Below are 26,970 nucleotides of genomic sequence, written 5' to 3'. Positions count from 1 at the left end.
CGGGGATACAGGAAGGGAACACGCACAGTGCATTCAGTTGTTCGGGTGTTTGAACGGAGTTTTACATCGCACTGTTCTAGAGCTGGTAGAAACTGCCTTAGTGAATGCATCGCAGAAAAACTTAAGAGCCTCCGTAGGCTCATGAATTGAACTGCGAGCAGACCAGTCGGTGGAATAAATTGCAGGAATGAATTTATCTGTATGGAATCTAGTGGTGAAGTATGAGGTCTCAATGTTAGCGAAATGACCATCCGAAATTGGAAAGATCGGAAAGCAATCCTTCAGGTCAGTGTCAATAACACCTGCAGTAATTGGTAGGTCGAGGTAAGAACATGATCGATAAGAGAATGGGATCGTTTATCAGAGCATCGGGTTAGTGATGTGATGAGGCATTCAAGACCATACCCACTAAAATCAGTGTAGGCTGCGTACACGTCTGCATTAGCATCCAGTAGAATAATGTTTCTGTCGCCCACAATCATCACACTTTTGGTTCCAGGTAAAAGCTTGTTAAGCACGTTATTAAGAGCGAGAAGGAAATCGCACACCTTAGAAGAGGGTGGTCTGGAAACACATCGATAAACGACGCTTTCAGCATTGTATGGCTGAAGGGGCTCATCAGTTTCCACCCATACCGTTTCACAGCAGTCGACGTGGAAGTTTAAATCGTTCTTTAGAGTATAACTGATTTAGGGGGAAACAAGCATAGCAGCATCACCATGCATATTATTTAAACAGTGACACTATTCGGGGGTGTAAGAAACGAAGCCATACATGTTACAGTCATCGCTGGAAAGCCAGGTTTCGGATATACGTATGAAAGAAAAAGCACGCTCAAGCGAAGATAGAAAGCTCTTCGTGTCTTCGTAATTCCTTAAACTTGGGGCGTTGAAATTAATAAAGGAATGACGATTGGACATGTGTAATTGACGAATTTCGCACGGATACAGGAGGAACATAGGAGTCAAGACGCACACCGGCACGTGTCCCGAATACTCAGTCCAGCAAGGCTCTTATGTGAGTACGCGCAGATCAGACTCGGTTGAGATTCGGAACACCCTACTATCGCTAGTTTTTCGCGCTTTGATTTGAGTAGTTCTCAATGCAAAGGTGCGACCTTTTTTTTTTTTTTTTTGCCTTCTTCAGAGCAAGCGCCTTCGCAAAAAGCATTTAATTGCTGATTGTAAGGCGGTCGTTCACATACACTGCCGATCCTTTAGTGCCATAAAAAACCAAGGTGGCTCACATGAAGGCGCGCCTTGCGGGCCTTCTTTACAAATTCATTTTTCTTGTCACTTGTGACAAAGCAAGCAATTAAATTTTGCTCAGATGATTTGTACCGAACGCGATGAACAGTCTCAATATAAGATTCGCAAACAGGACACTCGATGACGTCGGCAATAGCCTTCAAAATGGCACGGCAATACTCGCCTTTTGTAGGAAAAATCCCTTTCCCTTCATGGTTGGTCATTTTTGTCTACTGCTAAAGATCAGCGACGCGTGTTTCTAGCCTTTCATTACGTGCCAATAACGCCTTGTTCGATGCTATCAATTCATCCTGCCGGGCTCTGAAGTCATCGAACTGGTTGCTGAAGAAGTCAATGCTTTCATTGTGTGAGGCATTGTCAGGCGGACCCAGGTCAGTTAATATCAGCTTAATTTTAGAGCCTATTTCATCTCTCATCAAGGATTGCATCTCTGAATTGAAATGTTGTTTATTGTTCAACTTTTTTAGCAAGTTCGTTGCACGATCCCGGCATGACGTAGCACAGCTGTGGACACGTCAGTCAGAAATAAAAAAAATCACAGCATATCCACGTGGTGAATGATGATGAGTAGGGCGAAGCGAACTCGCGCTGCAGCACGGCGATGGCATTGCCGCGAGCGTGGTCCTTCTTGATGGAAGATATTGTGACTAGATTGTTTGAGAACCACAATCTGTTGCACACACCTCAACTATGGCCGAAACTGTTATCAAGGAAATCCCGCTGGAAGCGCGCCACGGCGCCTCCGGGCAGAGCCCGCCTCATGCGTTTTGCAGCCACTTCACGTGCTCGCACAGCCTCGGGCCCTGCCTGCCGGTACGCGCGCTTTCTCGCCGCTTCACGGTCTTTCACATTTTGAAGATCCGATTCGCGCCGCAGCCGTGCAGCTTCGGCCTCGCGGGCTCGAACGGCGGGGTCTTCGCGCCGCAGCCGTGCAGCTTGTCGAGCAGCTTCGGCCTCGCGGGCTCGAACGGCGGAATCTGCTTCGCGGCGTCGACGTGCAGCTTCGGCCTCGCGGGCTCTCCCCTCAGGATTCTGTCTGCGAGCGCGCGCTGCCGCCGCCTTCCGTGCCCTCCGTTCTGCAGCCTTGTCTTCCATCCGGCGACTCCGAGCTCAAGAGAAAGCGTCTTCTTGTTCTACTGCATAACAGAACGCGCGCTTCTCACGAGCTAGAGGTGGCTACTACAACGCTACAAACAGAGGATGGACAGACCCACGGCATAAGGAGCTTCGCCCCTAAAAATAAACTGGCAACGATTGCAGTTAAATTAGCTTAGACCAGCTAAAAAAGAAGGTATAGCCTCCAGCATTTTTAATAATATCGCGCGAGCGTCGACCGCACGCAGTATCAGCGCCTTACAACGACGATAATCTGCGATACTGGCAGCAGTACGCGCAGGCGCACGAAGCAGCGCTCGCGCAAGCGTCGCCTGCCAGGCTGTTCCTTTCAGGATGAAACACTCCCTTTCTTTGTTAAAGGCGCGCGGAGTGCGCACAATCGTAGAGAGAAACGTCACGAACGTTTTGCTTTTTTTCGTTCTTGTGTATTACTAATCGTTCTTGTGTATTACTTTTTTATTCAAATTTCCCTGCGCATCAAGTTTGAGCAGTTTCTTTGACTGCAATCACAGGAAAGATCAAGAGAACATGAATCGGTAGATCACGGTTTAAGTTGTGCGCATGGTTTTGTTCACACCGCTTTTGTTTTCCTTTTTTTATCTAAGGAGACTAATACAGTCATTGTGGTAGGGCGTGCATCGTCCTGAAAGGAACAGCGTGGCAGACGACGCTTGCGCTAGCGCTGCTTCGTGCGCCTGTGCGTACTGCTGCCAGTCTCGCAGATTATCGCCGTTGTAAGGCGCTGATACTGCGTGCGGTCGACGCTCGCGCGATATTATTAAAAATGCTGGAGGCTGTGCAGCTAACAGACCTGAAAGTGCAAGCACACAATGCACGCCATCCGCAATAGCTGCTGCCGAATGGTCCGAGATGCTGCTGAAGAAGCCTTAAATATGTATTCCAGCTAGATAACCGCTGTATTGCGCGCATTCGCAGCAGTGGGTATTGATGAACCAGCAGCACGTGTTGATCCAGAGCAGGTCACCTAAACGTCTGCAGGCCAGCGGTGGATGACTTGGTGAATCCAGAGCCACGTAACTATAGCGTCTGAAAGCACACAGTCTTAAGGGATGCACACAAGACGCAACAGCTACTGCCAAATCACCTACTGCCGTTACTAACAAGTTTGTAACGGCCTAACCATACGAGTCAGTGCGTAATGTTTGCTTAAGGTGGCGAATTTCACTATAGGGCATTATTTTCCTACCTTCACTTACTAGTGGCTAGTAATATGCCGAGCTTTTTTTCGAAGGGTGTAGAAGTGAAATAATTTATTTAGAGCTTGAAGTAACGTAAGTTCGGGCACGTATGCACTTGCTTCATTTCAGCACCTAGCGCACAGCACAGGGCAACGACGCAGCGAAAACCTACGAGGACACGGGCAAAGGCAAGCGCCTGTCTTGGTTACCTTTAACTCTGTGCTTGACTTGTGTTGTGCGCTATACGCTTAAAATTATTGACCGCGCTTGAAGGTTTTTACTTCTGCCATAAGTTCGCGCCTCACCCTAGTTGCGATTGGTGCACATGTTGCGATGCTTCCGCTGCTCTTACAGCTCTGGCGATGGTGTTAAAAACAGCTCACTCCACTGTCCTTTCTCGTGCTCTGTCTTGTCGTCTCTGAAATCACCGAGCCTATCAACGTCGGCGCAGTGCTCAGCAGGGCCTATGCGCACAAAAGAAGCCGAGGTGGAAGATGGAGCAGTCCCCGAAGCGGGGTGGCGCCGGAAAGAAAATGCACGCTCCCTGGATCACGGCCAATCGATCCAACCCCCGAGACTCCACGGATCAGATAGGGCGGTGTAAAATATTACGAGCCAGGCATCCGCTTATAGCGGCGACCCCGGAGCATTGTCCCCAAGCCAAGAGTCTGTGCGCACTGACGAGAAAAACGCTGGGGCCACTCTTTTCTCGGCGATAGCAAGGACACGCGTGGTGCGAAAATTTAGTAAAGCACAAGTTGAGCAGCGTAAGTTTCCATTCAATGGAATTCGTTGGATACGATATTCCGAGAGAAAGCGAGGCGGGAATGTCGCAAAGAAATGTCAATTTATCGAAATATTACGAATAACGAAGTCCGCTACTGTCATGAGTTGGCGGTGCGATCTTATCATAATAGGAAAGTCAACTAGGCTCTCGCCGTCTGATATTGGCGGTATACGGCAGGCATGGTCATCAGCAGTGTTGGAGAGTATCCATAAAAGGGGCGCATCAACAATCAGTGCCACAATCAATAGTCAACTTCGAGCGCGGTGCACTTGCGTACGGAAGAGGCCCGTGGAGATGAAGCAGGTTGGGATTCGAATGGACCAATCTTTACTTCCTGCAAATGTACACCTCGTTAAACACCGTTCTGGCTATCTTTTAAATGCGAAGCATTTCTTGGTGAAGCAAGGAGACTTTCACTGTTTTTATCTATCTATCTATCTATCTATCTATCTATCTATCTATCTATCTATCTATCTATCTATCTATCTATCTATCTATCTATCTATCTATCTATCTATCTATCTATCTATCTATCTATCTATCTATCTATCTATCTATCTATCTATCTATCTATCTATCTATCTATCTATCTATCTATCTATCTATCTAATCATTCTAGCCACCTACATCTGGCCGCTCTCGTGATTGTTTCCTGAGCTTAGTGTATTACCACAATAGGCACAGGAGATGAGTGCATGACGAACGCAATTCACAGGTCATGACTTGAATAATGTAACTTGCGTGACGCGTACGTCATGAAACCCTTTCCACCACTCACTAGTGGCACACACCCGCATAACAAGGCCAGTGATAAACGGTTATGCGCCACAGGTGACTCAGTCTATATCAAATCAGGGCAGCGAGAAGAAACTGGCGAAGTTTCAATGCGATAACATTGAGCCCGTGTTGAAAAAACTCTGGTCCCAGCGTCGACGGCGTTGTCGATTAGAAAATCATCCCAGTAGAGGCAAAGGATAAAAATCATGGCTCATGCAGGAATCGAGCCCAGGCATTCTGTATGGCACTCAAATATTCTACCATAGAGCCTCGCCAGTGCATCAACCGGCTTACGATGAAGGGCCTATCTATACGAGCGTCATTTCGGGGCGACGACAATTGTGGTTGCAGTGTTGGCTCTCCGCTTTTCGAACATTGTAGTAAGCATTGACTCCGCAAGCTATAGAAGAGCGTTGTTCGGATTAGCCGACTAGCGCTACTTATGATATGCACATCATCGCACCGTAGTAGGCCATTTGTTCTCAGCAGATGCAGAAGCTTCATCTCTAACGTGAGTGCCGACGTTACGTTGGACCATGTGCTACCCTTTGCACGCCAGTGTAGTAGAAGTGTCTGGCAAGCTCACGATCTGGGCACAGCTATTAAAATTACCCATCTCGCATAGGCCAACTGCTTCGCATGAAAACGATTCCCACAAATTTCAGGGTTGCCAGGTTTGGCTACTTTGCGCCAAATAAGCTACTTTTTCATGGTACTGGCGGGAAAAATTTGGTATGGCTACTTGGCTGCTCTTTACCCAATTTTGATACAGCTTAAGTATTGTAAAATATGCCTCGAATTTTGTGTAACTCATAATATGCAGTAATTTTAGCAAATATTTGAACCACCCGCTTTACAACCACAGCACTTGAAACCTTTTCAGGCTTGTCCATCGGTATCGTGAGTCCGCCGTGGGCGCTTTCATTTGAACCAAACGAACCAAAAGTCTGCCTTTAGCAGCTTCGGCTGGAATGGAAGTTGCGGGATCTACCAGTGGAAGCTACACGTGAAACCAGTTGTCGATTTCTGGACAAAGATATAAAACGACAAAGAAATGTCGGGCAGAAACCATCTTGCAGAGGGAGCAGTTTAGCAGTTTCCCCTGCTGATCTCAAAGGCAAAAGCCAAGCGAGTTTTCTCATTGAAAACCACGGTGAAAAATGGCCTTAGGAAAAGAATGATGGTTTGCGGGTCTCGATTCTACGGGAACACTTGGCACTGCGATTGGGGAACTTGAACAGTTGAGGCTTTGGTATCAGCCAGGAATGATTCCCAAACTTTACGCCAATATTTTACACCTGAATTGCAGCTGCGATTTGAATTGTGTGATAGTGTTCAAGTGTATGTTGTTCTTTCGATTTGAGCCAAATTATCAAAACTTACAACATCTGGTGACGTTTAGCCGCTGGCTTTCTTGTATGCGGCAGCAAAACACTGTGACCTAGGTATCTTTCCAGCTCCCAAAATTGAATTTGACACTTGGCTTACACAAAAAGAATTTTTTTTAATGCGTGGCTGAAACTCGAGGACTGTCGCTTGGGATATCGTTTTGCAGACAACCTATTTTTTCATTTTTTATTTTACTGAATGCGACTTTAAACCGTAATTGGCAGTGAAGAGGAGAATCGAAAGCGCTCCGCATCCAAGGCGCTCTGCACTCACCGGCATTAGAAGTAGGTTATCCGACGAACTGCTTTTGCAATTTCCTAGGGTCAAGTTCCGACTCAAGGCTATTAACTGCTCGGACTTCATCATCACGCAAGAAATGATTGCAAAACTGACTACAATCTGTGCGTCAATCGCCGGAAGTGTTATTTTGAGCACGTTCATGCAGTACTCATTTTCATTGTCCCCACAGGGCCGTTTGTTCTAGTCCTTTTAAGAAAAGTTACCCAAGACACGTTAAGAGAGTTCTATTTTAGGGAGAGCGCAAGGAACTTTGTTATCCAGCACGAAATGGTTGGTAAAGTCAACAATTTATCCTTGAATATCAGCAATTCTGATTTATTTATAAGAGTTCATGTTTATTTATTGATATTTTCCAAGTTTGCGGCACCGAAGAAAACATCGAACACTTGCTGTGCCACTGCCCTCGTTTTGCCTCAGAGAGACAAATACTGTCCAACGCACTGCGGCGACTGGATCGTCGGCCACTTTCCGTGCAGGTGCTACTGTAGCACCGTTCACATCTCTCGACGGCCCACAAGGCAGTGAAAGCGCTCTTGTGTTTTTTGAGAACGACGGGCTTGTGCGAACGCCTCTGACTTGTGGTGCGGTCCCGCACTCTGCAGTGAATTCACTGCATCTCTTCTCTCTCTTCCCTCCTCTCTATTTCTCGTCTTTCTATTCCCCTTCCCCGATCTCCCAGTGTAGGGTAGCCAACTGGAAGTGTTTCTGGTTAACCTCCCTGCCTTCTCCTTTTTTCCTTCCCTTCCTTCGCCAAGAGGCTTTTGCGTTTGTTCATGTAAATAAGAATGTCACAGTTGCTCTCACGAGCACGTTGCTACTAGGTTTGAACCTGGGTCCTCTGCGTGGGAGCCCAGTGTTCTACCTCAGAGTCACGCCAGTGCTTGAAGCTGCTTTGCAAAAAAGACCCTATACACGCCGGGAAGGATATATGGTAGAAGAGTAAAATAACAACCAGGTGTCCACACTGCGAATTCTGTAACCAGGCGTGATACAACGCAAATTGCGCAACGAGTGGGTTGTTGAATACTTCCAACTCATTACAAAGGGATCTGCCATAATTCTTCATCGTCATCAGACGCATCATCAACATAGTGAGCATAATGCCTTATAGGTGTTGAGCGGGTACCACAGTTCTCCGCAGAATGAAAAAAATTGCATAGTGGCTGCTTCCCTACTTCTCAAAAATTATGATGATTTATAGCGTAGTGGGTTCCTCGCAAGTGGACTTCTGTTGGTTGCCAAGGAAGTCCTTAAGGCTCCCATAAAACACTTCCTCGGGGTCTCAATAAAGCTCTTTCCCTGTCTCTCTCTCTCTCTCTCTTTTTCTCACGTTAACATATGTTATATAGCGTGGTGGGAGAGTAAAAGTACCACCGGGCGTCACACGATGCGAATTATGTATCTAGTGGGTCGTTTAAAGCTTCCAACCCGTTACAAATTGCCCAACCATAATTATTCATCGTCATCTACCGTCGGATAAACAAAGTGCACGTAATGCTTTACAGGTGGTACCTCGCTTTTCCGCAGAATGACGAATAATGTCGTGGTGGGTGCTTCCCAACTTCACAAAAATTATGATTTGTGCCGTAGTGGCTACGTTGCTAACATACTTTTATTAGTAGCCACAAGAGAGTTTATAACGGGCTCTAGAAATGCCGCTCTTGCAGCTTTTGCTGTGAATGTGCTGCGCTTTCCGCGGAGGCCTCTCGATTTTTTTTTCGTTGTGGTTGATTGTCACCTAAAAAAGCTGTCCAACGACTGAAGTAATTTCTTCGTTCACATGTGACCTCACTTCCTTTACTGTTCCAGGTTGGAAGCATACATAGGCTTTTTTCTTTGTTAATTCCTTGCTTACTGTTGCAAATTGTATAGAAGACGAGGGGTGGCGCCATCATCATCATTGAGATCGGTATGTTCGAATAAAGAAGAAGTCAACGGGAGCTTCACCACGGGGACGTCGGCTTGTCCTTTTCTCTACATTATGGTGCCGTGAAAACCGGGAAAGGACCTTCAGAGGTGAGAGCGAGGGGACTTTACGAATTATCGACCACATCTGTAGCCTGGAGGACTTTTGTGAAGCCGTCGTTCGGTGAAGCTGATAGCTGATGTGCGAGGCGTAACCATCGCCGAGACCCAGATCGCGAAGAATGTCAGCCCGACAACAAACTGGTCTTCGTCGTGCGAGAATTTTGTGATGGACGCCCCGTCGACTTCGCCTCTCAGCGCTGCCGGCCAGTGCTTTGTTACGTTTCGGACACTGGACCGGATCATGGAGGCCCTTTTGAAAGGCGGAATCAAGTACGGAAGGCGGTCACGCAAGCCATCGCAAGCATGGAATGCCTTCTACACGTGGAGCGCCCATCAGTAAGTGACTTGAGGAATTTTCATTGAATTTCGACTGACCAGTACGACCTTCTCAGAGGAATCGATAGCCAGGTAGAAGACACAGTTGACATTGATAATTTGGAAGCAGAGACGGAGGAAGCCCACAATTATGTGCGCCAGATTATTCTAGCAAAGGTCAGAGCAAAATATAAGATCGCGGACACAATAAAAGCTCGGCAGGTTCCCTTGGAACTAGTAAGGCAACGAATTAAAGCAGAAGAACATTGCCAAATAATCTGTCCGTCTACGTCACCACCATCTAGCCAATGCGCAATGAGCAATCTTGTCGCGCAGAAGCCAGACGAGTCGGCCTCGCAACCAATAGCTGAACGTACTGAACACCGACAAATGAGCGCTTCGACTACAGAAGAGACCATTCTAGAAACCCACACAGAAGGAAACCTCACCTTCTAAAGACTTCTTGCATGCCTTTGGAATTCTTGTCAACGTGCAACACTAAAGAAGCTAATGACAAGACAGCTGCAATAACACAGGTGTGCGTGCTGGAAGAGATATCTGTCATCGAAAAGCGGGAAGGCTTTGTAAATCCAAAAGGTTGTCGAAGAGATATTAAGGATGCATGCAAGCCAAAGACAGCACATTCAGATGATAAGTCCTCACCGCCGTGCGCACTAGTGCCTAGTGGAAGCAAATCAAGGCAACTTCATAAAGCGAAAAGAAAGAGAAAGAAGACCATGGCTACACAAAAGGAAGCCCCTTGTACTGACCATAGCTGCAGTTCTTCGAGAAAGTTGCGGACGGCAAGATCGAAGGCAATGCGGATGATACAGCTTAGTTCGGCTAAGATGCGAAATACCGAAACCGCATGAAAGCGACGAATGAGACGGCCCAGACAAAGGCAGATGAAGAAGCCTAATACTTCCAAGGCGAACGCAGCCAAGACGAAGAAATCAAGAAAAGTTCTCAGACACAGCTACACGAGAACCTCATGGAAGTGTCTGCATTGTGGTGGTGGAAAAACTTTATTGATTGTTCAAGGGAAGGGGTAGAATGGGAATGAGCGAGTAGGTGGGTCCCTATTCCAGGACTCGAGTGATCCTGGCTACATGCCCCGCCTGGTCCAAGAGGCCTCTCTTGACCTCCAGCCCTGGCCGAGCGAGGAGGATCTCACACGGCTCCCTACAGTAAATACGCAACATAGGCGAGTTTGCCTCCTGTGGTCTTGCTGCGCATTCCCACGTCACATGTGGAAGTGAGGGCCGTGCACCACACCATGGACAAGCGCCGCCATGTAATGTGGGATTGATATGATGGGCCCTTTTCAAGTGGGAATATGTGTGCGTTTGGATTCTTCTATATGCGCGAGCTTCTGCTACTCCCAGCTGCCGATGCGGCGGGGCGAGACGTTCTCTCGTGCGACGTTGGTGTCCGAGGATGTTTTGGGCCGTAAGCAGACTATCTTGGCACCGGCTGTGGCTCCCAGCTCGGTTTGTAAGTTCTCGAGCTAAGGAGTGCGCCCTCTCGTTGCCTGGGATGCCTTCATGACCTGGAGACCATATGATCGCATGGTCTTCTTGGAGTGAGTCGCCTAATATTCTTAGCGCGATTCATGGCAATCTACCTTGTACGTACAGTCTCTGCTTGGGAGTCTGAGATAACCAGTGCCGACTGCGGATGTTCATGCCGACGAAAACCGCTCTTCGAGAGCACAAGTTCACCAAAGGCGACGCGTTCAAAAGCACGGCGCGAGTGTTGCGAGTCATGTAAAGGGACATGAAAGGCAAATATTAAGTCGACGTCGGTGGCGTAGCCAGGGGGGGGGGGGGCAAACCGGGCCCGTGCCCATCACCCTTGAAAAATATTTTTCCCATGGGATACAGAGCGCAAGATAACACTCGACCCCACTTATCTGCCTAGACCCAATGTCGGATCAAGGAGGTGCCCCCCCCCCCCCCCCCCCGAAAAAATTTCTGCCTACGCCACTGGTCGACGTTGATTGTTGAAATAGCGGCCTGGAAACCTCGTGGTGCTGCTTTGGTGCCTAGAAAATATTTAGTTTTAAATAAAATCACATTTTAGTGGTCCGTACGGCGTTAGCGAACTTTAAATCACCCGCCTGAACGGGCCATCCGCCGTATTAGTTGCCTTGTCCACCGTTGCCTGCCTGTACTGCGCGGCCGCGGACACTAGTAGCAGCAGAGCACTGCTCGGAAGGGCACACTGCAAGCCTTGACCAACTTGCGGTTGTTCTTGTAATCCTCCGCACAAAACTGCAGCGAGCACACGCAGCTTTTTTGGCTGTTTTGCACACTGGTGCAGAGGCATGGCACTCAGCCACTTCGAGCGTAGGGGTTTGTTTTGCGGCTGCAGCTTAAGCGGCGTACATCACTCGGGCATCCGGTAACATCACATGCACGCGTCATTGAGTCAAACTTTCCCTCACCTCGACATTCGTGAGCGTGGAAGCGCCACGCAGCAGTTCGCGATACCGAAACTATCACTGAGACGCGACCGCGTGAGCGAAGCGCAGTACGGCGGTGAAAATGGAACTTTTTAACTTGTGCCGTTCCCCATGGTAACGACAAGCGGTTCTTTTTTCTATTATTCGAGCAGAAACCGACCAGGGGAATTTATTACGTGTTATAATGCAGCGAAGGTTCTTTTTTTATATTGCAGCTGGTTTTAATACAAATGATAAATTGTACTCGGGACTCTTGACGTCATTGGGATCATTCCAGAATGTCCCACTCGTGGCGCACGTGGTGTCTTACATTTACCTTAATTTCTCGATTAGCAGAGCACTGCTGTTGATAATATTGACATTTTAGACGTTCTCAAACATTAATACTTCACTCTGACGCAAATTGTTATTTGCCTTTGTGCCCTTTAAGTGAGCTGCTCACATAAATAACATAAAGTGTATCCAGAATGCTTGTTGTACAATTTTACTATAGTGCAGCTGTATATTTCCAAATGATCCTTCTTTCGTTTTCTCTGACACTTCGGCAGTGGCACTACGGAAAGCCGATCAATGCGTTGAAAATGTGAAAAAAACACAAAGCAGCATGCGATCTTACCCCCTGTACGGGCGCCGCGTAAGTCCCTTGCCAGAAGAAAGTGTACGCCACCGTGAAGCGGAGTTATGTGCCTGCGCCCTGAAACAAGAAAAGAAATCTGGCTGGAAACACAAATAAATATCTATAAACTTTACCAAATAAATGTCCTGGTACACTCTTCCAAATGAGCAAAGTCATGCATTTTTGCTTTGAACGCATCAACAATCTGCGTGTGGCTGTACACAAGAAATTTCACGCATTTTTCAATGTTTCCGCGCTTTCCACTACGAAACTACTCGTCATCGACTTCAGTACTTTTTATACGCTTGTTGGCGACTATCCGGCCCTGTGATGTAGTTCTGTTCTGTCTGTCAACTTCGCCTCTTCTTTCTTTAATTGTCAATATGGGCGCAGAAGTGCCGTATTGCTTCACCAGAAAGCACATCGTGAATCAAAGTACCGCGTGCCAATCGGAGGTAATAAGAAACCGACATTCCTTTTGCAGCAAACAGCAAAGATTTAAGGCGCTCCATGCAGTATTTTAGATAGTATTCCTTGACCACCTAGGTTTTGCCCACAACACCAACATTCAAACCACTCTAAAAGCTCTTTCGCACTTGGCCTCGAAGGTGGCCAAAGAGGCAGAACTCACCATATAGGTCGTTTCGCCGCTTAAGTGGTCGAAAATCTACGCGGCGAACACGCTCACAAAATATCGGTTCCTAGACCGATGTTTTCGCTACGCGATAGCAGAACGCAGTAACGCTGCGCGGAAAGCCGCACTTAGGCTCCACTAACATGTAAATCACATGATGTAAACATTCGGCCGCAACTTGGAAGTGGCGGTCAAGTAGTCGGCGGTGATTATAAACGGCGCAATCGCAAACTACCCGTGCTGCCCGACAAAACTCACAGCTTCTACATGGACGCGTTCCGTAAGCTCTGATTTGAATTAAGATTGCCGAGAGAGAGAGAGAGAGAGATGACATTTCATTTTTGTCCTCGTTGGGTCAAGGGAGGCGGGGACGGGAGACTAGCCATACCGTAGCCACCCCTTCGCAGGCGGCAACCAGACCTTGAGTACTGGCGGTGTCTTCAGTCAGCCGGACTGCACAGAGTTGATCATCCGGGCACGCGCTGAGCAGCATAGCCTCGAACTGCTCGAACGTGGTTAAATATAGGGTTGGTGCTGTGTATAATGGTGCGTGTCGCTACGGCACATACTCAGATAATGTGGTCGAGATCGGCGCAACCCGCGCCGCAAAATTTGCATAGAGCTGTATAAACGTTTGGCTAGATGCGACTATACAACGTGGGCGTGGAAAATGTTTGTGTCCGTAATAATCGCCATCTTGTCGACTGGTGCTTATTTAGCGACTTGTCAAGGGGTGGGTACTTCAATCTTGCCCTGCGCTAATGCATGAGAACTTCACCATACGCGACCATTCTATCTTTCGCGTGGCCGCACGTAGACTCGACTGTCTCGTCCTCAGCCTGCTGGGCTCGATGGCAGGGTAGCTACTCTGACGACGGGTGACGTACCCAGCACACGATTTCTCGGGCCCCGTCGTCAGCGGCTTCGTTCCCGGCATAGCGCAAATGACTCGGAGCCCAGATTAAATGAACTTGGCGGCGACAAGATGTAACTGTGCTTGCGAGTATGCGGTTTGCTTGCGGTAAAATAAGCCTCCTGGTGAAGCCGCAGATCTTGCTGTCCTGATGAAATCTTGCTGTTACTAAAGATGCAGGAGGTGGTAGTCGTCGCGTAGGCTAAAGCTATTGCAGCTTCTTCGCCGATTGTGTGGTGAGTAAGGAACTGGCGGTGGTTGTAACATAATTATGCCCCGTGACGACGGCGAGCGCCATGGCCAGTTGTTGCTTGTACTCTGCTGCATCGACGTAAGCTACATGCGTGGCCCCCTTGCAACTCTTGTTGAGATTAAGAGTATACGTTGTTGGGCTAGTTGGTTCATAATCTTCAAAATTGGCTAGCGCGAAAATCGACAAGGACTGTACATCAGTGTTCCTTCTTAGTCCTTGTCGATTTTCGCGCTAGCCAATTTTGAAGATCTTGTTGAGATGCTTCGCGCGGTCGGCTCGCCGTTATGCGTTGCAGACAGGGTGCATATGCGTGGGATGGGGGGATGAGGAACGTTTCTTGGATGTCCTTGGGCATTGGGACCGTAGATCCGGTGCACTATGGTAAGGATGTCAAGGGTACGGAGAATGTGCCTGGAATAAGCAGAAGGCGCAGCAGCAGCCAGTTGGCGTGTCCCAGCATATCTTGTTCTTGCACTGCCTGGCGAATTCAGCACCGTCGCTGCTACCGGCGTGCACCCTTATGTAGCTTCTGTTGCTGTATGTCCTCAAACAGCAGCTTAGAAAGAATTCCAGCCAGTTCTGCTCCGCCAAAGCCGTCGCCCAGCGAATCTGTCGCCCTCAGGCATTTTGCTTCAAAGCTTCGACAAATTCACTTAACAAAACACGTTGCGGGGCTAGTTGGTGAAACATTCTTACTGAAACTATTTGACACGCTACATTTGACGAGGACAAGACAGACAATAAGATGAACTTTTTGCCACAGAAAGTTCCCTGAATGTTGTCAACATGTTACAAAGAGAGAGACAAATTGGTTATGGTTTCTCGATAGACGAAGATGACAAATTCCATTCAGTACTCCAGAAGGATCTGTTTATTGCCGCACGTGAATGTATAGGAGTGAATGGCACTATTGCCTTTCAGTACGCCACTGGATTAAATGTCGATAATTGTATGTGTCTTTTAGAATTCTATATACGTGCAGCTTTTATCCAATTTGACAACGGACGGTTGATGCAGTGCCCGGGACATAAGATCATGTGTCGCACCAGTTTTATGTAACATTTTTAGCGCCAATTGACAATAATATAGCACCACGATTAACTGACGACCGAGCAGTTCTACGGATCTTCAGATATGTAGACGTTTTTTTTAAATTTTAAACAAAGGCGATTCGATCCGGTACAAAGAAATCGTGATGGACACTTTACAGAAGTGTGGACTAGATGGCAAATGACTCACATTCACGTATGAGCTTCCTAAGGAGAAAAGCCTCCAATTTTCGGACCTCCACATCAAGTTCGGAGAACAATGTGTTTGCTGGTGCTATCGCTCGAAAGCTAAGATTTTTAGCTTTTGATTTGGCCCGGTAAAAAACTGTGAAAAGCGCAATCGCGAACCTCTTGCTTGAGTCGGCATTCCTCAAGCCTTGCCTTCACATGATGCAAGCTAGCTTTAAGGGCGAGCCAACCAGACTGCGAAAAGCAGCGTTTCCTGACCACGTTTGGCAGCTGTGACGCAGTCAATTTTACAGAAATTCAAGGGGAGACCAAAGAAGGCTCCCAGACAATAAAGTAGCCACGCCAAACCTTTGGTTATACCCTACATGCACAGGGTCACCTACCATCCAAAAAGGGTTGGCAATAAATGAGGTGTCCCGATCGTCTTCTCTGCCCCTCAGGAATTAGCCAAGTTGTACCCCAAGGTCTGCAGTAGCGAACAGGTGGCTCCCGGCTGTGAAACGAAACACCCGATGGCGTATGTGCGGTGTGCCACGGGTGTGGTTTACAAGATGAAAGTGCAAGATTTACGTTGGTCAGACTGGGCGCTGCATCAACCAGCGTGCCAAGGAACATGAACAATCGTTAGGAGATGAGCCGGCGTCGTTCCACAACCTACCCGCTCATTGCAGCACTTGCAGAAACTGTGAATCCCGAGTTGAAAAAATCAAAATGCTAAGCAGAAGTAAAGACAGATTAGCTGGCGAACTATCGGAAGGATTTTTATCACTCGGAAATGCGACACGTGCGTCAGCACCACATCTGTATCCTTGCGTGCAAGTGAATGTAAAGTACTAAACAGAAGGTGATAGTCATGCACAAAGCCCCCCCCCCCCCCCACTCTTAAAAAGCAGCGCCCGTCTTGTCATGTACTTCTCTGTCTAGTCCTTGTCAGAAGTAGCGCTGCAATGTTCTATGCTTCCGCAAAAGTTTTCAGTAAGGATTTCTTTGTTGCTCAGGTTAGGCCTTGTGGATGCCGTGCTTGAACGCTACAGTAGTGTTTCTGTAACACCGTGACCAATTCCACCCTCCCACGCTCTCAAAACGTGTATTACTCTAACGGCTGCTTTGGAAAGCAAAGAGCGTTGCGAGCGCTACGTCTGCGCTTGAGATGCACGGCCCCGCTGGTCGCATTCCACTGCGGCCGCAATGTCGTGATGCCGCGTGCAAGAGCAGACGATGCAGCACTGCGTGTGCCACACCAATGGAGTAGATGAAAAATTCTTGAACACGGGGCGCCACTGGCACCAAAGTTTCGACAAGCGGTCTTGACTTCCTCAAGGCTGCACCTGCCTACCTGAGCACGTGTATGTACAGACGGGTCCACTGTTAAAGGGAACACTTGAGTGCAGGGCATGGCTCGGATTTCGCTCTCTCACAGAAGCATAATGGCTTACATCCGCATAAAGCTACTGGCGGTTGGCAGTTCTCACTCCTTTTGAGAGAATAGTGCCGTGGACAAACAATTTTTCCACATCCACTAGCAGTTAGGGCCTAGCAATATGGAAGGTGATCGTTCGAGTGTTTCCTTTAACAGTGGACAGCACTGTACATGCTTCGTACCCTCTCTCAAGCCAAAACAGAAGAGGAAGGGAGGGCAAGTGCGAAAACGAGGGCGGGGCGGGGCAGAAAAATGAGCCGGCGCGCTGAATTGGGTGAATAAAATAAAAACGGAAGCCATCAGTGAAAAGAAAAAAAAAGGAGGGTAGTTCGCGTCCAAAAGGCATGATTTCAGTTTTCCGTGGTTGACAAAAGAAGCATTACCTAAGAGTTATTAGCCCACAGTGGTAGGAATGTTTGGAAATTCTTAAAAGGAAGGCTGAAATCTCAGTCGTTTTCGTTGTGCATTTGTCATGCAGAATAGATTTGAGAGCCCTCTTTGAGAGGTTCATACGTATTGGCTGGAGTACATTAATCTTGCGAATGCAGCAGGACTCTATATATATTGTATCTTGTGGACCGGAAGTTTGACTGAAGTACGTAAAAGCTGAGATCATCGAAGTGATGACTTGCCACATGAAAATGATGTGCCAATGCTTCCGGAAATTCTTCGCCGTGTCCGCGAGATGCCAATTTATTCTACTATTCACAGGTTGCCTGTTGCGCCAATATAATGTGTGTGACAATTTGAGCATTGGAGCACCTGGATACCGTTTGAGCTAGTGCAGGAAAAACTAGTGTATTATGGACGTAACCACTTTCGGTCTTTTTTAACTACACCGTGATTTTCAAGGTGTTTGCAAGTTCTACATCTTGGACATCTTGCAAGTTCTACATGTGGCCAGCAGAGTGAGGGTTCATAGTCACATACACTAACATGTCTTTAAAGTGTCTATTTCGGCGATACACCACCCTTGATACTTCGGGAAAAGTTTTTCTAAGGCACTTGTTCGTTGCTAATATTGGATAATAGTTGCCGAAGGTATTATTTGTGTTTGGGAGCGCATATGAGTATTTCGTTATAGGGCTGACAGATGGTGGGGCTGTGCTTTAGGTTCGTTCTAGCTAAGACTGATTTTCGATCAAATATACACGCTTCACTGCGGGCCTTGTCTGGACAATCGTGCGGGTAATTTCTTTCAACTAATGTTTCCATTAGGTTGTTTAAGTGGTGAATGTAGTCGCCGTCGTCGTTACAGATCCTTCTTATACGCCTCGCCTCTCCGACAAATATCCCGCGCTTGCAAAGTCGCTGGTGACGACATGTGTAATCTAGTTACTGTTGGCTGTCTTTTGGTTTTCTGTAGAGCTTCGTCTTCAATTTTCCTCTTTCACTAGACATTGTCGTGTCCACGAAGTTAAGTTCACTGGAAGAATGGTGCACGGTAGATTTAATACTAGGTGAACTCGTTAAAATGCTCAATGAATGTGTTTAGTGCGCATATGCCATGTTACCCTATCATAAATATATCGGCTACACTCTTTAAAAAATGGTGTCACCCTCTCTCCTTTAAGGGAGAAACGGCGATGTCCCCAATGTTCGTCTTCAAATGGAGGAACTTTTCTCCCTTTTCGATGGAGAAACCGTTCCTCCCCCTCAAAATCAAGATGGCTGACGCCAAGCGAGTGAAGCAAGCAATAGGTTTAGGCCTAGCGAGTGCATCGATTCTCGACTGATAAAGGGTATGCGGCACTGGTAATCACAAAAAACGGTCCCGCCGAGCTTAATATCGAACAATATGACAATAAAATCAAGCAGACGAACCTGTAGTGATGAAAACCTCGCGAAACGGAACGACGGAACTCGTACGTTTCGCTCGGCCAGCGAGACGGCGTTCACTTTAAAAGAGACGGATACTGTAAAGGGGCTCTCACCCGGAGACTGTGCGTTAGGCTTGCTGTCTTTATTTGTCGAAGCATCACACGGTGTAGCGACGTTATCCACGCGTTTACGGGGCAATAGGCTCCGACATGTGCCTCCGAAATGTACATTCTGTAGCATCAAAACAATCCCGGCACAGCAGAGCATAGTTTTGATAGATAGATGTTCAACTTCATATAAATAGGTGGATTTGTGAGAGCGCCGCAGCCGTGAAGTAGGTGGTAGCTGACGCCATCTAGAGGGATTAAACGATACTAAAAAAAGTTGCTTCTGAATGAGGCGGCGTACACTGATACTACGCTATGGCATTTCGGCAAGGTCGCCCCATTAATAGATTACTCAAGGACAGCGGAAAGTTTATACACATTTTATTAATACACACACGTTCACTATTATAGGTACACACATAGTACACACACTGAATTCAATACATACACAATTCCTTCGCATGTATAAAACCTGTAACATGAACAAATCACTACAGACGCGTACGCACTGACGTTTTTACACATACCCCTCTATGAAGCGCAGGCCCTTATATACTCGCTGAATTACAGTGGACCATGGTGTAGTGATGCAGAACTATCGATGGTACTATCGATACTATCGATAGATGAATCACTATCGAACTATCGATGGTGAAAAATACTATCGATAGCGCTATCGATAGTAAAAAATTCGATGGTACCATCGATAGTATAAAATCAACAGCCCCGACACACTGCAGAATAAATTTGGTTCCCCGCGCGCGTGGTACATAGTGGAGCCGGAGGAGCTGGCTGAAGGGCAAGAAAGTTGGCATGCTTGTGTTCTTCACCTGATTGCGTTGCTGACGCATGATTATAAAGTGAAACTGTTGACCTGTACCGGAAAGGAAGCCTTTACATGTGATGGGACTGTGAAGGAAGCCTTTACATGTGATGGGACAGCAAATATTAAGTCGACGTTGATTGTTGAAATAACGATCCAGAAACCTCGTAGTGCTACTTTTGTGCCAAGGAAGTGCTTATTTTGAAATAAGATCACGTTTTAGTGGTCCGCATCGCGTTAGCGCACTTCAAATCACCCGCCTGAAATCAATGAGAACTAACAGACAATAATGCCAAGGAAAGTATAGGGGACGTTACTAGTAGTAGATGTAATGTAAATGTGAAGAAGGAAAATTGGACGAAAAGATAGCTTGCCGCGGGCAGGGACCGAACCTGCGACCTTCGAATAACGCGTCCGTTGCTCTACCAACTGAGCTACCGTGGCGGCCATCCCCCCGTCAACTTTATGGGGTATATATGTGTATTTAAACGTAGGAGCGTTACTCAGCGCCGCCAGTAGCCATGACGGCGAGTGTGGAACCCTCTTTTTCTGCCTGTTGGCGTCACATAGCACGCGAACTTATTACGAGCTGGCAGCTGACCAATAATCCCTCGCATACTACCTGAAAGCATCAAGTCTGCCAGAACGAGACCCTCGCTATGAATGAAGGAAAGAAGTGGAAAGCATCAAGTCTGGCAGACTGGATGCTTTCAGGTAGTATGCAAGGGATTATTGGTCAGCTGCCAGCTAGTAATAAGTTCACATGATACGTGACGCCAACAGGCAGAAAAAGAGTGTTCCACACTGGCCGTCATGGCTACTGGCGGCGCTGACTGGCGCTCCCGCGTTTTAAAAAATTTGGCAGATCCCACGTACCGTGGGAATCGATGTTACGCGAAGCATGCGCGGGATTGTGACTGTCGCGTAATTTTTCACAGTGAGCGAAACCTTACGGAATGACGCTAGAGAAATATGATATACGCACACTCATATGTTGAAGAGTCGCATATCTATTTATAACCAGTTGCTTACAGTTGTGTAATGATGGCACCAGCAACGTGGGTGTTACCAACACCACACGCGGTAAGTTGATATGTAATGCTTATATTCTTCAATACTAAATAGCGTGAATCCGAACAGGACAAAGAAGGAACACAGATGCACAGGACAGGCTTAACTCGCAACTAAGCTTCATTCAGGAAAGTTTCCCTAGAAATATACACAGCCGTGTGGCTCGCGCAGGCCGGCCCACTGCACGTACGGTACAGTCTCAGATACAGTTGTAGTGCTTATACTCGTCCGTTATGACGGATGACGCGCGCACGTTTCACGAACCCGTGTGTATGTGTAGAAGGGGTTCTTGACAGATCTTGAGCAAGGTCATCATCACCGTGATCAGTGAGCACCAGCAGCTGGACCGGACTTGTTAATCGGATCCATTCGTGATCGCGGTTATGAGGAGGCTAGTGTAGTGGCGTGCGAGATATAGTGCAGCTGGTGGAAATCATGAATGCCTCTTACGATGAAATGATCTATGATGCCTCCTATCGTGGACGTGACAGCAAGGTCTTTCGATGCCCTCTCCACATCCAATCCGTCTTTCGCGCAGTATAAGGACCAAGCGTTTTTAGGTCTTGATAAATCAATGTTGAAGTCACCTAGGGTTGCCACCTTACCACTAGAAAAAAAAACGGCTTTTCGGGGGCGGAGAGAGAGGGGGGGGGGGTGTACTTATAGAGTGGTTGATTTTATTCTGCAAAAGAAAAAAAAGAAGACGCCATCTTCCATCTTTGGCACGCAGTGTCATGTATTGTAACATTGTTTGCCTAGTCAAAAGTCAACGTAATGTACATCTACAAAACCACAAATCAGAGCTAAACAAAAGTAAATGCCGTCTAAATATATCCCGTCCATTTGTAACGTAAAGCTCCATCAATTATTACTAATACATGTCGTCCAAAGCCAGGACCCAGCTCTCGTTCTCAGGTTGACATCTCTAGTCTCTCGGAACAGACATTGACATAATTTTCGCTGCTTGAAAGGCGGAGAATTTACACTCATGGTGCAAGCGCGTAACCACTGATGTAGATTTCGCGCTCTAGTTAAATGATCGGTAAAACTGGAGGGATCTATTATGTCGAGTTTTTATGGGCAAAATATAGATATTAATTAAAAATTGCGTGAGGACTTTGATGACTGACGAAAAATATTTAGTATCTTCGAAGCTGCTGAATTAGCGCTTATAAAATGAAAAAAAAAATAATAAACGCGTAAAGATGGCCACAAAAAAAACCGGCCAATGATGGGCGATCTTAGGTACGGACCGGAAACCGGCCCACTGTCTAAAAAACCAGCTGGGCCGATCTAAAACCGGGCAGGTGGCAGCCCTAAAGTCACCAGGAATGATGAGAGGCCTGGTTCTCTCAGCGGATTTATTGTAGGAAGCTTTGACGCCGGTTTCTGCGTAATCCACGTTGCGGACCACGTGGACGAGTGGATGGTGGTTGAGCGTCTTCCAGGGGTGTTCTGTCTTCAGTTTCCTTACTTTTCATGCGTCTGCTACGGTGGCGTAGCGGTTAGGGTGCTCGGCTGCTGACCCGAAGGTCGTGGGTTCGATCCCGGCGCAGCGGTCGCACTTCCATGGAGACAAAATGCTAGATGCTCGTGTTCTGTGCGATCTCGGTACACGTTAAAGAGTACCCGATGGTCAAAATTTCCGGAGCCCTTCGCTACGGCGTCTCTCATATGATATCGCGGTTCTCGAACACAAAACACCAACAATTATTATCATTTTCCTTGCGTGTCAATGTGTGTGTTGGCGGTTACTCTGTTGGTTGAGACTCTATCACCTATGGCACCCGCATAACATTAACTCTGGTCTACGGGTATGTGCCACACATGACTGAGAGAAAGGGTTTCATGACGTACGCGACAGGTATTTTGCGTTATTCATGTCGTGACCAGTGAATCGTGTTCGTCATACAATGATCCCCTGCTTTGCGAATTTTGGTATATTAGAAGTTATGGAGACGACCAGGAGAGCGCCCAAACGTAGGCGGCTAGATAGATAGATAGATAGATACGTAGATAGAAACGACCAAAGGGCCTGAGGTTCGCTAAGAAATGCTTCGCATTTAATACAAGCGATGCATGCTGCGCACTGATAGCGACGCGTTCCACCGATCATCGGTGGGACGCGTCGTCCTTTATACATCAGTCATCAAACCTTCCAGCGTTATCGCTGGTGCTCGCGTAAACTCTCGAATAAACTTGACTATTCGCGTAGCGCGTAATCTTAACAGAATGATCTCAAACAATCGTAAAGATTCTCAAACATTAGCGTGCGGTCTGCGTCAAACTTTGCTAAAAGTCTTTGTGGGTGAAACCCGAATACGCCAAAACAATGCAATAAACACGCGTGCCAGTAGTATCGCTGTAGTAGTATGAACGATGGTACTACCGATTGCAACATCGATAGTGTGTTTACACTATCGATAGTTTCAAAAAGAACTCGATACTATCGATAGTCAATTTACCGATAGGTCTGCACCACTACCATGGTCGCAAAAGCGATGCGTCATTTTCATGAACTCTTTACCATTTCATGGCTGCATCACAATATACGCAGACATTAATAAATTGCAGCTATGGCTTCAAGCGTACCAGTTAATCTAAAGCCGCAAAATAATGAACAATATAATTACAGAGTTGATTAAGAGAATGCGAAAACGACCATATTGAGAACCGTTCATATCATTCCGACGACATCTTGAAGTAGCGCCATCTTTCGACAGCGGCCACAGATAAAATTTCTCTCTCTGATTTCTTTATTTTCCATAGTTACTGTGGGAGGGCGCAACATAGGCCACATGCAGTTCAGACAGTTCAGATTCTGTCGCCTTCGTCACGTCGACTTCGTTGAGTGGTTTGGCGTTGACATCTGTTCACATTCTATTTAAGCGTTGACCACAAGTATGACGATGAGCCATGGATTTGTTCAACTGCTAGCCCTTCAATGACAATGCTTCTGATGCGGTACGGCCGTCTCATTTGTGTATACTTACGTTACAAAGCGGGTCGTGCGAAGAAACAAGACAAGATGGCCTCGCACCGGATGGTGGTCTTTCGAGAGCGATGTCAGTGGCATTTGGCGTCGCGGCAGCTCGATTACTTGAGAAGAGAAGCTGGCGCTACACCGCGCGAATTATGGAAAAGAACGCTACCTACACTACGTGTTCTGCAATATTTCAGTACGCTGTACCTACATGCTGCTCTGCTACTGTTACGTCACGGTATTCGCCTGGCGTGTGAAATTGCGGTCATTGTGCGACAAGTGTGTAGTTGTCGTTGTGGCGATGGTTAGTCTTGCGTTGGATTCGGAATACTCTTTTCACAAAGGTGAGTGAGAGTGTTAGTGATTACCTAGTGTTCACAGCTATTATTAGAAGCGACTTTTGTGTTGAGTTTCGCACGCCAAAGTAAAATCCTGAGAACGAGAGATACATACTGCACGCGTGCATAAGTCCGTCCTCGTTCTCAGTGATGGCATGCGTATTCCAAAACGCATGTGATTGAGAATTTTGGCTTGATTGACAGAAGTCATTGACCTATTTTTCAGATATGTGCAATTATGATTCAGTTTAACGTTAAAATTCGGGCACGGCGGCCGCATTTTGACGGGGGCGAAAGGCAAAGAACACCCATGTGCCAGGCACGTAGACAAGGGGAGGGGGGGGCTAGGGGCCCGGGCCCCCCCTGAAATTTTGGTGAAGTAGGCGTTTTTACCAAAAATAAATAATGAAAATAGGCGTTTTTCTCAAATAGTCAAGGTTTTCAGTAAGTGCCCCCCCCCCCGAAAAAAATTCCTGGTTACGGGCCTGCCATGTGCTTATATTCGGGTGCACGTTAAAGAACCCCAGTTCATCGAAATTAATCCGTAGTCCCACACTACGGCGTGCCTCATAACCATATGGTGGTTTCGACACGTAAAACTCCAGCAATTATATATTATCGCACTTTCACGCATGCACTGTCTAGTGCTATCACGTTTGCTAAAATGTCCAAAAAATTAACTTTCATGCTGCTTTATATTGCTTCTTGTATTGATAAGCGCTATAAGTGCTGTGCAAAACCAAAAACGCGTGCTCTTGCCAAGTATGTTAACGCCGAAAAAAAAAATGAAATTATAGGTATACAGTGTCATTAAAACCAGGCTGTTTTGTGATTACTGTATTCATGAGAAGCAGATCGTGCGCAAACGTATACAAAGAACACGAGACACATGAAAGTATGCGGCTCATCGCGTACACGCCGAGCGATAAAAAAAAGAAAAAAAAACGCCACATAAGTTACTCAACATATTGAACAAAAACAATGAACGTCACTCGTGTATTGCTCGCACCAATCCTAGGTACAAGCAATTGCACGCGACTGGCCGAGATCGCTAGCACTGGATAGTCTGGTCTGTGGCTGCGGAATGAGCGCGAAAGGGTGGCCGCTCTCCGCAGCACGGAATCACGACGTAACTCGGCGTGCGCATGCGCGCGCGCGCCAGTCACGTGGTTCAGGAGAAAAGTTTCTCTATTGGCGCTTGCCGCAAGATGGCGCGACGAGTAAATCGTCCGCAAAGGAGAAAGTCGCTGCTCCGAAGGAGGAACGGAGCCCGTTGCTCCATTCTCGCTCCCTTTTTTTTAGAGTGGATATAGCGGAGATAAATGCAAGGCATTAGGGGAGCCGATATGAAAAGCTCTGATTCTAAGGGTCCCAGGAAAATGTTGGCGTAGGTTAGCGCCGACGTAGGCTAACATTTTTAAAAAACATTTCTCAACAATCTGTGCAAAATGGACAACGAATATATGGATGCACATTGATGTCCACTGCTCCTCATGTATCGTTATTCAGTGGCACTACCACGAAAAAATTTGTTAGCACTACGAGCGTGTGAAACGCTAATTCATAGAGCCATAACAATGACACCTATCATTCACCGAACTCGCCACGGTGGTCTAGTGGTTATGGCGCTCGACTGCAGACACAAAAGTCGCCGGCATCGAATCCCGGCCGCATTTTCAATCGAGGGGAAAATGCCTTAGTCCCGTGTACTTATACTTAGATGCAAGTTAAAGAATCCCAGTTGGTCGAAATTTCCGGACCCCTCATAAACGGCGTCCCCCGTAATTGTATCGTGGTTTCGAGACGTTAAACCCCAACAATAATTATTATTTTATCGTCACACGCACTGCTTTCTTTCTATTGTTTGTGTTGCCGGTCCATTGCACGTGTGACTGCTACGTTGCGCATACCGAGCCCAAATGACTGGGAACCTTCCAGATTATTGTAGAACCTTCCGATGAGATTACGCGCACAACGGGAACATTAGAATTTGCTCTAGGACTTACGCGGCCATTAGTGACAACGCTGGAATCTTCGACGGCACATGTATCAATGCGGACGCGCTTTACTGCTTGGCAAATTCCTCGATGGCCGACGCCTGTTCTCACCGCCATCTGTGCACAGCTTGAATCGCTTGTACGTTGACTTTTCATATTCCGGGCACAAGTTCACCCAAATAAAGCGTTCTGCATATCCCAGCCTTGCATATCCCTCTTGACCGTCACAACCACGTGACTACTGGTGAGGTCTGGTTCATTCTTTTTCCGCCCAACCATAAAAAGCCGTGAACCGAGCCCAAGCCTTGAAGAAGACGTCAAATTCACCCCGGATCATCGGACTACCGCAGGCAACAAGGACTACCGCCAGAATACGAGCCTTTACCTGACAGGACCAGAAAGACCCCTACCATAACCACCAAAGCAGCGGCGATGACAGCACTCGTAGAACATACACCTGTGCTGATAGAGCAACCAAGGGAGTAACCAATCAACCGCGGATTATATATTGAAAATCCGGAAAGTCGGCTGGAAACGTACGACCGTGTAGCCATCTTACACAAATGGTATCCCGACGACAAGTTGCGTCGCGTTTATTACAGCAAAAGCTGTTATGAGATCACAACAACGGCCGTTTTTGACGCCGTCGTTGTCCGCCGCCGCTGTCGCAGGTGTCCGCCACCGCTATCGCGCTAAATGTGAAGAAAAAAATATATCGAGGATGGAACAGGGTTGGAACCTGGACCCTCTGCGTGGGAGCCCAGTATTCTACCTCAGAGCCATGCCGGTGCTTGAAACTGCTTTGCCAAATGACCCTATGTAGGCTTTATGTCGAGAAAGAATCACATTAACATATGTATTGTAGCGTGGTAGAAGAGTAAAATAACGACCAGGCATCACACAATGCGAATTGCGATTGCGAAACGCGTAGGCTGTTGAATGCTTCCAAACCATTACAAAAGGGTTCTGCCATAATTCTTCATCGTCGTTAGGCGCAGCCGCAATAAAGTGCATATAATGCCTTACAGGTGTTTACTGGGTACCACGGTTCTTCCGAAGAGCGAAGAAAAATGGCATAGTGGCTGCTTCCCTATTTCACAAAAGTTATAATTT

General features: G+C 47.1%; 1 protein-coding gene across 2 annotated transcripts in view; it reads right to left on the bottom strand.

Annotated features, from left to right (window-relative positions):
- Nucleotides 1–26,970, bottom strand: part of LOC119384102 (FMRFamide receptor) — a 915,010-nt gene that overhangs the window by 569,408 nt on the left and 318,632 nt on the right. For both annotated transcript variants that reach the window (XM_037652394.2, XM_037652395.2), the window contains exon 3: nt 12,260–12,337. The gene's annotated coding sequence lies outside the window, so the exon portion shown is untranslated. The remainder of the gene's footprint in view (nt 1–12,259; nt 12,338–26,970) is intronic.

Source organism: Rhipicephalus sanguineus, chromosome 2 (assembly GCF_013339695.2).
Source record: "Rhipicephalus sanguineus isolate Rsan-2018 chromosome 2, BIME_Rsan_1.4, whole genome shotgun sequence".
Classification (NCBI taxonomy): Eukaryota; Metazoa; Arthropoda; class Arachnida; order Ixodida; family Ixodidae; genus Rhipicephalus; species Rhipicephalus sanguineus.
This window is presented reverse-complemented; position numbering and strand designations above follow the sequence as displayed.